At 53.5% G+C, this 10,000-nt stretch overlaps 3 non-coding genes across 3 annotated transcripts in view; all 3 read right to left on the bottom strand.

Annotated features, from left to right (window-relative positions):
* Window positions 1–1,550, bottom strand: part of LOC126329914 (large subunit ribosomal RNA) — a 4,273-nt gene extending 2,723 nt beyond the window's left edge. The window contains exon 1 of the ribosomal RNA XR_007562592.1: window positions 1–1,550. This exon is cut by the window's left edge and continues 2,723 nt beyond it. This is a non-coding gene — a ribosomal RNA (large subunit ribosomal RNA).
* Window positions 1,551–1,738: 188 nt separating this feature from the next.
* LOC126329912 (5.8S ribosomal RNA) lies at window positions 1,739–1,893 on the bottom strand. The gene has a single exon (XR_007562590.1). It is a non-coding gene; the product is annotated as a 5.8S ribosomal RNA (ribosomal RNA).
* A 371-nt stretch (window positions 1,894–2,264) lies between these two features.
* LOC126329913 (small subunit ribosomal RNA) lies at window positions 2,265–4,157 on the bottom strand. The gene has a single exon (XR_007562591.1). It is a non-coding gene; the product is annotated as a small subunit ribosomal RNA (ribosomal RNA).
* Window positions 4,158–10,000: the final 5,843 nt, after the last annotated feature.

The following is a 10,000-nucleotide window of genomic DNA, read 5'->3' as shown; positions in this document are numbered from 1 at the left end:
CGCCTTTCATGGTTTCCCATGAGCGTCGATTCGGGCGCCTTAACTCGGCGTTTGGTTCATCCCACAGCGCCAGTTCTGCTTACCAAAAGTGGCCCACTTGGCACTCCGATCCGAGTCGTTTGCTCGCGGCTTCAGCATATCAAGCAAGCCGGAGATCTCACCCATTTAAAGTTTGAGAATAGGTTGAGGTCGTTTCGGCCCCAAGGCCTCTAATCATTCGCTTTACCGGATGAGACTCGTACGAGCACCAGCTATCCTGAGGGAAACTTCGGAGGGAACCAGCTACTAGATGGTTCGATTAGTCTTTCGCCCCTATACCCAGCTCCGACGATCGATTTGCACGTCAGAATCGCTACGGACCTCCATCAGGGTTTCCCCTGACTTCGTCCTGGCCAGGCATAGTTCACCATCTTTCGGGTCCCAACGTGTACGCTCTAGGTGCGCCTCACCTCGCAATGAGGACGAGACGCCCCGGGAGTGCGGAGGCCGCCGCCCCGTGAAGGGCGGGGAAGCCCCATCCTCCCTCGGCCCGCGCAAGGCGAGACCTTCACTTTCATTACGCCTTTAGGTTTCGTACAGCCCAATGACTCGCGCACATGTTAGACTCCTTGGTCCGTGTTTCAAGACGGGTCGTGAAATTGTCCAAAGCTGAAGCGCCGCTGACGGGAGCGATTATTCCGCCCGAGAGCATCCCGAGCCAACAGCGGCGCGGGTCCGGGGCCGGGCCAGGTAGGTCCGTCATCCGGGAAGAACCGCGCGCGCTTGCCGGGAGCCCGAGCGCCCAAAGGGGCGAATCGACTCCTCCAGATATACCGCCGAGCAGCCAGCCAGGACACCGGGGCTCTGCCCAACAGACGCGAACCGAGGCCCGCGGAAGGACAGGCTGCGCACCCGGGCCGTAGGCCGGCACCCAGCGGGTCGCGACGTCCTACTAGGGGAGAAGTGCGGCCCACCGCACACCGGAACGGCCCCACCCCGCGGCGAGTGGAAAGGCAACCGGACACGACCCCGCCGCGGATTGCTCCGCGCGGGCGGCCGGCCCCATCTGCCGAGGGCGGGGGCCAGTGGCCGGATGGGCGTGAATCTCACCCGTTCGACCTTTCGGACTTCTCACGTTTACCCCAGAACGGTTTCACGTACTTTTGAACTCTCTCTTCAAAGTTCTTTTCAACTTTCCCTCACGGTACTTGTTCGCTATCGGTCTCGTGGTCATATTTAGTCTCAGATGGAGTTTACCACCCACTTGGAGCTGCACTCTCAAGCAACCCGACTCGAAGGAGAGGTCCCGCCGACGCTCGCACCGGCCGCTACGGGCCTGGCACCCTCTACGGGCCGTGGCCTCATTCAAGTTGGACTTGGGCTCGGCGCGAGGCGTCGGGGTAGTGGACCCTCCCAAACACCACATGCCACGACAGGCGGCAGCCTGCGGGGTTCGGTGCTGGACTCTTCCCTGTTCGCTCGCCGCTACTGGGGGAATCCTTGTTAGTTTCTTTTCCTCCGCTTAGTAATATGCTTAAATTCAGCGGGTAGTCTCGCCTGCTCTGAGGTCGTTGTACGAGGTGTCGCACGCCACACCGCCAGCCGGCTGTGCACGCTACCGAGAAAGTACCGGTATGCGAACCGCCAGGCGACGGGCGCGCATCGCACGTTTAAGGAGACGCGGCCGGCCACACAGGCGACCACGACACTCCCACGTCTCCGAAGCGGGACAAACGCCGCGCGCTTCAGTATACGTAGCCGACCCTCAGCCAGACGTGGCCCGGGAACGGAATCCATGGACCGCAATGTGCGTTCGAAACGTCGATGTTCATGTGTCCTGCAGTTCACATGTCGACGCGCAATTTGCTGCGTTCTTCATCGACCCACGAGCCGAGTGATCCACCGTCCTGGGTGATCTTTTCCTTTTCAGTCTCCCACTGTCTCTTTCAAGACAGTAGCATTTGCGGGACTGAGGCGTCTGACGGCCCCTGTTCCACTATTTTTTTTGTGTCCAACGGCCTCACAGCCGATGGGCGTCGTACGGCTCCACACCGGAGCGGACAGGCACTCGGGCGAACGTCATTCAAAACCGGCGCCAGGCGCCAGGTACCGCAGGCCAGCCGCTCCAGAGCTTCAGCGCTCGTACCACACAACAACAACAACAACAACACTTCCGCTAGTTTTGAGAGGCACGCGTGGTTCCGCACGCGGCGCACGGCCACTGCCGTACAGGTAGCGTGTTGCGCGACACGACACGCACATCGAAAGACATGCAGTCTAGTCGGTAATGATCCTTCCGCAGGTTCACCTACGGAAACCTTGTTACGACTTTTACTTCCTCTAAATGATCAAGTTTGGTCATCTTTCCGGTAGCATCGGCAACGACAGAGTCGATGCCGCGTACCAGTCCGAAGACCTCACTAAATCATTCAATCGGTAGTAGCGACGGGCGGTGTGTACAAAGGGCAGGGACGTAATCAACGCGAGCTTATGACTCGCGCTTACTGGGAATTCCTCGTTCATGGGGAACAATTGCAAGCCCCAATCCCTAGCACGAAGGAGGTTCAGCGGGTTACCCCGACCTTTCGGCCTAGGAAGACACGCTGATTCCTTCAGTGTAGCGCGCGTGCGGCCCAGAACATCTAAGGGCATCACAGACCTGTTATTGCTCAATCTCGTGCGGCTAGAAGCCGCCTGTCCCTCTAAGAAGAAAAGTAATCGCTGACAGCACGAAGGATGTCACGCGACTAGTTAGCAGGCTAGAGTCTCGTTCGTTATCGGAATTAACCAGACAAATCGCTCCACCAACTAAGAACGGCCATGCACCACCACCCACCGAATCAAGAAAGAGCTATCAATCTGTCAATCCTTCCGGTGTCCGGGCCTGGTGAGGTTTCCCGTGTTGAGTCAAATTAAGCCGCAGGCTCCACTCCTGGTGGTGCCCTTCCGTCAATTCCTTTAAGTTTCAGCTTTGCAACCATACTTCCCCCGGAACCCAAAAGCTTTGGTTTCCCGGAGGCTGCCCGCCGAGTCATCGGAGGAACTGCGGCGGATCGCTGGCTGGCATCGTTTATGGTTAGAACTAGGGCGGTATCTGATCGCCTTCGAACCTCTAACTTTCGTTCTTGATTAATGAAAACATACTTGGCAAATGCTTTCGCTTCTGTTCGTCTTGCGACGATCCAAGAATTTCACCTCTAACGTCGCAATACGAATGCCCCCGCCTGTCCCTATTAATCATTACCTCGGGTTCCGAAAACCAACAAAATAGAACCGAGGTCCTATTCCATTATTCCATGCACACAGTATTCAGGCGGGCTTGCCTGCTTTAAGCACTCTAATTTGTTCAAAGTAAACGTGCCGGCCCACCGAGACACTCAACAAAGAGCACCCTGGTAGGATTTAAACGGGGTCCGCCTCGGGACGCGAAAGCACCCCTTCGGCTCGCCCCACCGGCAGGACGTCCCACGATACATGCCAGTTAAACACCGACGGGCGGTGAACCAACAGCGTGGGACACAAATCCAACTACGAGCTTTTTAACCGCAACAACTTTAATATACGCTATTGGAGCTGGAATTACCGCGGCTGCTGGCACCAGACTTGCCCTCCAATAGATACTCGTTAAAGGATTTAAAGTGTACTCATTCCGATTACGGGGCCTCGGATGAGTCCCGTATCGTTATTTTTCGTCACTACCTCCCCGTGCCGGGAGTGGGTAATTTGCGCGCCTGCTGCCTTCCTTGGATGTGGTAGCCGTTTCTCAGGCTCCCTCTCCGGAATCGAACCCTGATTCCCCGTTACCCGTTACAACCATGGTAGGCGCAGAACCTACCATCGACAGTTGATAAGGCAGACATTTGAAAGATGCGTCGCCGGTACGAGGACCGTGCGATCAGCCCAAAGTTATTCAGAGTCACCAAGGCAAACGGACCAGACAAGCCAATCCGATTGGTTTTGATCTAATAAAAGCGTCCCTTCCATCTCTGGTCGGGACTCTGTTTGCATGTATTAGCTCTAGAATTACCACAGTTATCCAAGTAACGTGGGTACGATCTAAGGAACCATAACTGATTTAATGAGCCATTCGCGGTTTCACCTTAATGCGGCTTGTACTGAGACATGCATGGCTTAATCTTTGAGACAAGCATATGACTACTGGCAGGATCAACCAGGGAGCTGCGTCAACTAGAGCTGAGCAGCCGGCCGCCCGGGAGTGTGTCCCGGGGGCCCGCGCGAACACGCAAGCGTCCGCTCAATTATTCTGCAAACAGGAGGAGGCCGAGCTCCCCTGCACGATACACCTCGAAACCCTCTCAGGTCCCGGCGGCGCGCAGCGCCGTCCTAGGTACTTGGTCGGTTTCGAGAGAGGCGCAATCGCCCGGAGTTAGGCGAGTAGACGGTTTTAGTGAGAACACCCTTGCTCCCAACTGAGCTTGCCGCTGCCGACAGAGGCCCGGGAGCGTGCTGTCGTGGCATTGCCGGCGGGAGACAACACGCGCCACCTATGGTGACCGGCAGCTCCAACGCCAGCGCCACACAAGGGCAAAGCCCCACTTGGGTGCAGAAGCGAACTCTCCCAGCACAGCGCACGCGCCAACACGTCCGCACAACTGCGATACAAACCACCTGCGAGAACCGCTGGGGCGACCGAGCAGCAGACGGCGTCGCGGCGCCGAGTGCCAGGCGGCGGCGCATCCTCAACGCACACAGTCCTCAATCAGACCAGCACACTGCAGATGTCCACCGCGCTTCGCACCGGGCTCGGCTGAACCAACTTTGGCCGCCAGGCGCCGCGTGCAGGGTGCGCCGCAGCGTAGCTGCGCCGCCTGCCGGGCCCGTCGGCTGGCGCTCCTGCCACTCGGCGCCCCCCACCAGCCGCCTGTTGCGCGTGCGCCCACGCAGCGCGCGGCCAACACGCCGGGCGGCCCCCCTTCACCGGCCGGGAACAGTCCCACCAAGCCACCGCCGCGTATCGCTTCATACCCACATGGGCCTAGTCACGTGTGTGGATGTGGCGGGTACCGCTGAAACAACCGGTTAATAGCTGTACCGATCGTCGCCATCACAGATTCACCTCCAGCGTGAACAACCGCTCAACAACGGATTTCCAGTTCATTTGCGTATCTTGGGCAGTAAACGTAGATGTCCACCTACATTTGCGAATTCAACAATTCTTGCATGCCAGGATGTCATGTGTCACGACACGCTACATCAGACCACATACACACTGCGACATGTGCAGAAGAGAACACGTGGAAGGTGGCCCGCGCACGTATGCGATGTCCCTTCCGCGATCCACTGTCAACCGGCATCTGCGGCATGTCCCAGATATGGAACGCGGTCCACCAGGGTAGCACTTTGTGTGAGGCAATACGACAAAGTCGGAATACACGCGTCACTACATCAGACGGCTCACGCTGACCTGACCTGACCTGACTCACCGCACCACCACCCCCAGCGACCCAGGGTGACATACAATGCGTTCGTACGTTCCTCCCACACGCCTCTACGGCGTACCACAGTGCAACCTAGCTGTTATTGGGAGACGAGACAAGTAGCATCGAGCACATCATATGGAAATTGAGATTCGACACCGTTGGGCACAGCCAGCGTACGGTCACACGTATCACACTACTTCACTCTGTACGTAACGACCGATGATCGGTACAGCGTGTGGGTTACGCGTACGACATCAGCGGACAATGGACACAGACCATACCACGACGTACACTGAGGGCGTCGACATCTGAATGCAACTGAACAGCTGCGAGGCTCATTTAACACTCAAACGCCAGACCGACCAGCTTGAGAGGACAGAGACACAAAGAGGGGGACAGAGGGAGGGGGGGGGGGGCGATATAGTCCTATTGCAGTACAATTGACAGTGGATAGCGGGAATATGTGGAAAGTAAGCAACACTCGCAAGACATCTACATGAGGATAACAACGACACCAGAGATTCCGAGCAGTGAACTATGTTAGGCAAAGGGACAACGTGGGTTAGGTTAAGGGACAACGTGGGTTAGGTTAAGGGACAACGTGGGTTAGGTTAAGGGACAACGTGGGTTAGGTTAAGGGACAACGTGGGTTAGGTTAAGGGACAACGTGGGTTAGGTTAAGGGACAACGTGGGTTAGGTTAAGGGACAACGTGGGTTAGGTTAAGGGACAACGTGGGTTAGGTTAAGGGACAACGTGGGTTAGGTTAAGGGACAACGTGGGTTAGGTTAAGGGACAACGTGGGTTAGGTTAAGGGACAACGTGGGTTAGGTTAAGGGACAACGTGGGTTAGGTTAAGGGACAACGTGGGTTAGGTTAAGGGACAACGTGGGTTAGGTTAAGGGACAACGTGGGTTAGGTTAAGGGACAACGTGGGTTAGGTTAAGGGACAACGTGGGTTAGGTTAAGGGACAACGTGGGTTAGGTTAAGGGACAACGTGGGTTAGGTTAAGGGACAACGTGGGTTAGGTTAAGGGACAACGTGGGTTAGGTTAAGGGACAACGTGGGTTAGGTTAAGGGACAACGTGGGTTAGGTTAAGGGACAACGTGGGTTAGGTTAAGGGACAACGTGGGTTAGGTTAAGGGACAACGTGGGTTAGGTTAAGGGACAACGTGGGTTAGGTTAAGGGACAACGTGGGTTAGGTTAAGGGACAACGTGGGTTAGGTTAAGGGACAACGTGGGTTAGGTTAAGGGACAACGTGGGTTAGGTTAAGGGACAACGTGGGTTAGGTTAAGGGACAACGTGGGTTAGGTTAAGGGACAACGTGGGTTAGGTTAAGGGACAACGTGGGTTAGGTTAAGGGACAACGTGGGTTAGGTTAAGGGACAACGTGGGTTAGGTTAAGGGACAACGTGGGTTAGGTTAAGGGACAACGTGGGTTAGGTTAAGGGACAACGTGGGTTAGGTTAAGGGACAACGTGGGTTAGGTTAAGGGACAACGTGGGTTAGGTTAAGGGACAACGTGGGTTAGGTTAAGGGACAACGTGGGTTAGGTTAAGGGACAACGTGGGTTAGGTTAAGGGACAACGTGGGTTAGGTTAAGGGACAACGTGGGTTAGGTTAAGGGACAACGTGGGTTAGGTTAAGGGACAACGTGGGTTAGGTTAAGGGACAACGTGGGTTAGGTTAAGGGACAACGTGGGTTAGGTTAAGGGACAACGTGGGTTAGGTTAAGGGACAACGTGGGTTAGGTTAAGGGACAACGTGGGTTAGGTTAAGGGACAACTTGAGTTAGGTTAAGGGACAACTTGAGTTAGGTTAAGGGACAACTTGAGTTAGGTTAAGGGACAACTTGAGTTAGGTTAAGGGACAACTTGAGTTAGGTTAAGGGACAACTTGAGTTAGGTTAAGGGACAACTTGAGTTAGGTTAAGGGACAACTTGAGTTAGGTTAAGGGACAACTTGAGTTAGGTTAAGGGACAACTTGAGTTAGGTTAAGGGACAACTTGAGTTAGGTTAAGGGACAACTTGAGTTAGGTTAAGGGACAACTTGAGTTAGGTTAAGGGACAACTTGAGTTAGGTTAAGGGACAACTTGAGTTAGGTTAAGGGACAACTTGAGTTAGGTTAAGGGACAACTTGAGTTAGGTTAAGGGACAACTTGAGTTAGGTTAAGGGACAACTTGAGTTAGGTTAAGGGACAACTTGAGTTAGGTTAAGGGACAACTTGAGTTAGGTTAAGGGACAACTTGAGTTAGGTTAAGGGACAACTTGAGTTAGGTTAAGGGACAACTTGAGTTAGGTTAAGGGACAACTTGAGTTAGGTTAAGGGACAACTTGAGTTAGGTTAAGGGACAACTTGAGTTAGGTTAAGGGATAATGTGGTACAACCACAGTTAGGTTAAGGGATAATGTGGTACAACCACAGTTAGGTTAAGGGATAATGTGGTACAACCACAGTTAGGTTAAGGGATAATGTGGTACAACCACAGTTAGGTTAAGGGATAATGTGGTACAACCACAGTTAGGTTAAGGGATAATGTGGTACAACCACAGTTAGGTTAAGGGATAATGTGGTACAACCACAGTTAGGTTAAGGGATAATGTGGTACAACCACAGTTAGGTTAAGGGATAATGTGGTACAACCACAGTTAGGTTAAGGGATAATGTGGTACAACCACAGTTAGGTTAAGGGATAATGTGGTACAACCACAGTTAGGTTAAGGGATAATGTGGTACAACCACAGTTAGGTTAAGGGATAATGTGGTACAACCACAGTTAGGTTAAGGGATAATGTGGTACAACCACAGTTAGGTTAAGGGATAATGTGGTACAACCACAGTTAGGTTAAGGGATAATGTGGTACAACCACAGTTAGGTTAAGGGATAATGTGGTACAACCACAGTTAGGTTAAGGGATAATGTGGTACAACCACAGTTAGGTTAAGGGATAATGTGGTACAACCACAGTTAGGTTAAGGGATAATGTGGTACAACCACAGTTAGGTTAAGCGATAATGTGGTACAACCACAGTTAGGTTAAGCGATAATGTGGTACAACCACAGTTAGGTTAAGCGATAATGTGGTACAACCACAGTTAGGTTAAGCGATAATGTGGTACAACCACAGTTAGGTTAAGCGATAATGTGGTACAACCACAGTTAGGTTAAGCGATAATGTGGTACAACCACAGTTAGGTTAAGCGATAATGTGGTACAACCACAGTTAGGTTAAGCGATAATGTGGTACAACCACAGTTAGGTTAAGCGATAATGTGGTACAACCACAGTTAGGTTAAGCGATAATGTGGTACAACCACAGTTAGGTTAAGCGATAATGTGGTACAGCCACAGTTAGGTTAAGCGATAATGTGGTACAGCCACAGTTAGGTTAAGCGATAAAGTTGGTTAAATTTGGTATTGTGTGGGAAGGGTGCAGAGAGAGAGGGGGGGGGGTGGATAGTGGTGGCAGTACGCGGATGCCTGAGTCACCGTCAGATACGTCACGTCGGTTCGATGCTTGTAGCAAGAGGCTGGCGGATGTGTGTCTCTCACTTCTGCAATTTTTCATGTGGTATAACACGAGGGCGGGGGATGATATTTGGTGCCCCTCTGTGTAGGATGTGTGTTGGTGGTGTTGATTTATCTGAGCAATGGTAGTTGTCGGAGGAGTGGGGTATTGTGCTTTTATAGGTGGACCTACTGCTCTGGTTATCATAGTGTCGACGGTGCAATGTGGCAGAGAGGATGCACTCGACATTGTCGCATTCCAGATGTTTACGTATTGTGTGTCTCCGTTGCAGGCCGAGAGTGGTGCATGTTCGAGTGTCTGGCTGACGTGCGATTCACGTTGTGTGCCCAGTCTTACAGCACGTATAGGGACATTCGCATAAATCATCTATATGTGGCCTTGCATCATTTACTAAGCAGTGCCGTGAGACGACCGAACTATTAGGAAAGTACTGATGTACCGCATAATGTTTACCTTCCACCACACGGCGAGTATCGACTCTGCCCAGCGTTGCCACCGCAGGCAGCGGTCACCGTCACCATTGTGCGGCGGAACGGAACATCTATATCCTCAGAGGGGCACTCTTTGCCGCCGGGCGTCAGGTCTCGCGGCCTGCCGGCCAGCGGCCACGACGAACTTACCGCATGTATAGGGACAGCGGGAATTTGGCATACTTGATATAACTCTTCATGAGGACGCAAGATATAGGGGTGGATTGCAACTTACGACTGCGAGAAAAGTCCGCCGTTCATCCGCCGGAGTTGCGATTTCGGCGGGGCACGTACGGTCGCGGGTGGAGCACTTGGTGCGGCGTACGCACCCCGGGTTGCGGCTCCTGCGCTGGAGGGGGGTGCAGGTTTTGTGTGGGTGGGCTCGGCAAATGAGCACTGTGGGCCCCATACATGGCTTAGTCCGCGTGGCCTCCCCCAGGTGGCGGTACCGTCGTTGCACCACGTCATGTCGCGGGGCACCTACAGATGGCGCACGTACTGTTGGCATTGCACGTGCTTCCGTCCTATCTTCATAGATGGCGATGCCGTCTTTTGCCAACACGCGATCTAGTGT

The sequence above is a fragment of the Schistocerca gregaria genome, unplaced genomic scaffold (genome assembly GCF_023897955.1).
Source record: "Schistocerca gregaria isolate iqSchGreg1 unplaced genomic scaffold, iqSchGreg1.2 ptg001226l, whole genome shotgun sequence".
Lineage (NCBI taxonomy): Eukaryota > Metazoa > Arthropoda > Insecta > Orthoptera > Acrididae > Schistocerca > Schistocerca gregaria.
This window is presented reverse-complemented; position numbering and strand designations above follow the sequence as displayed.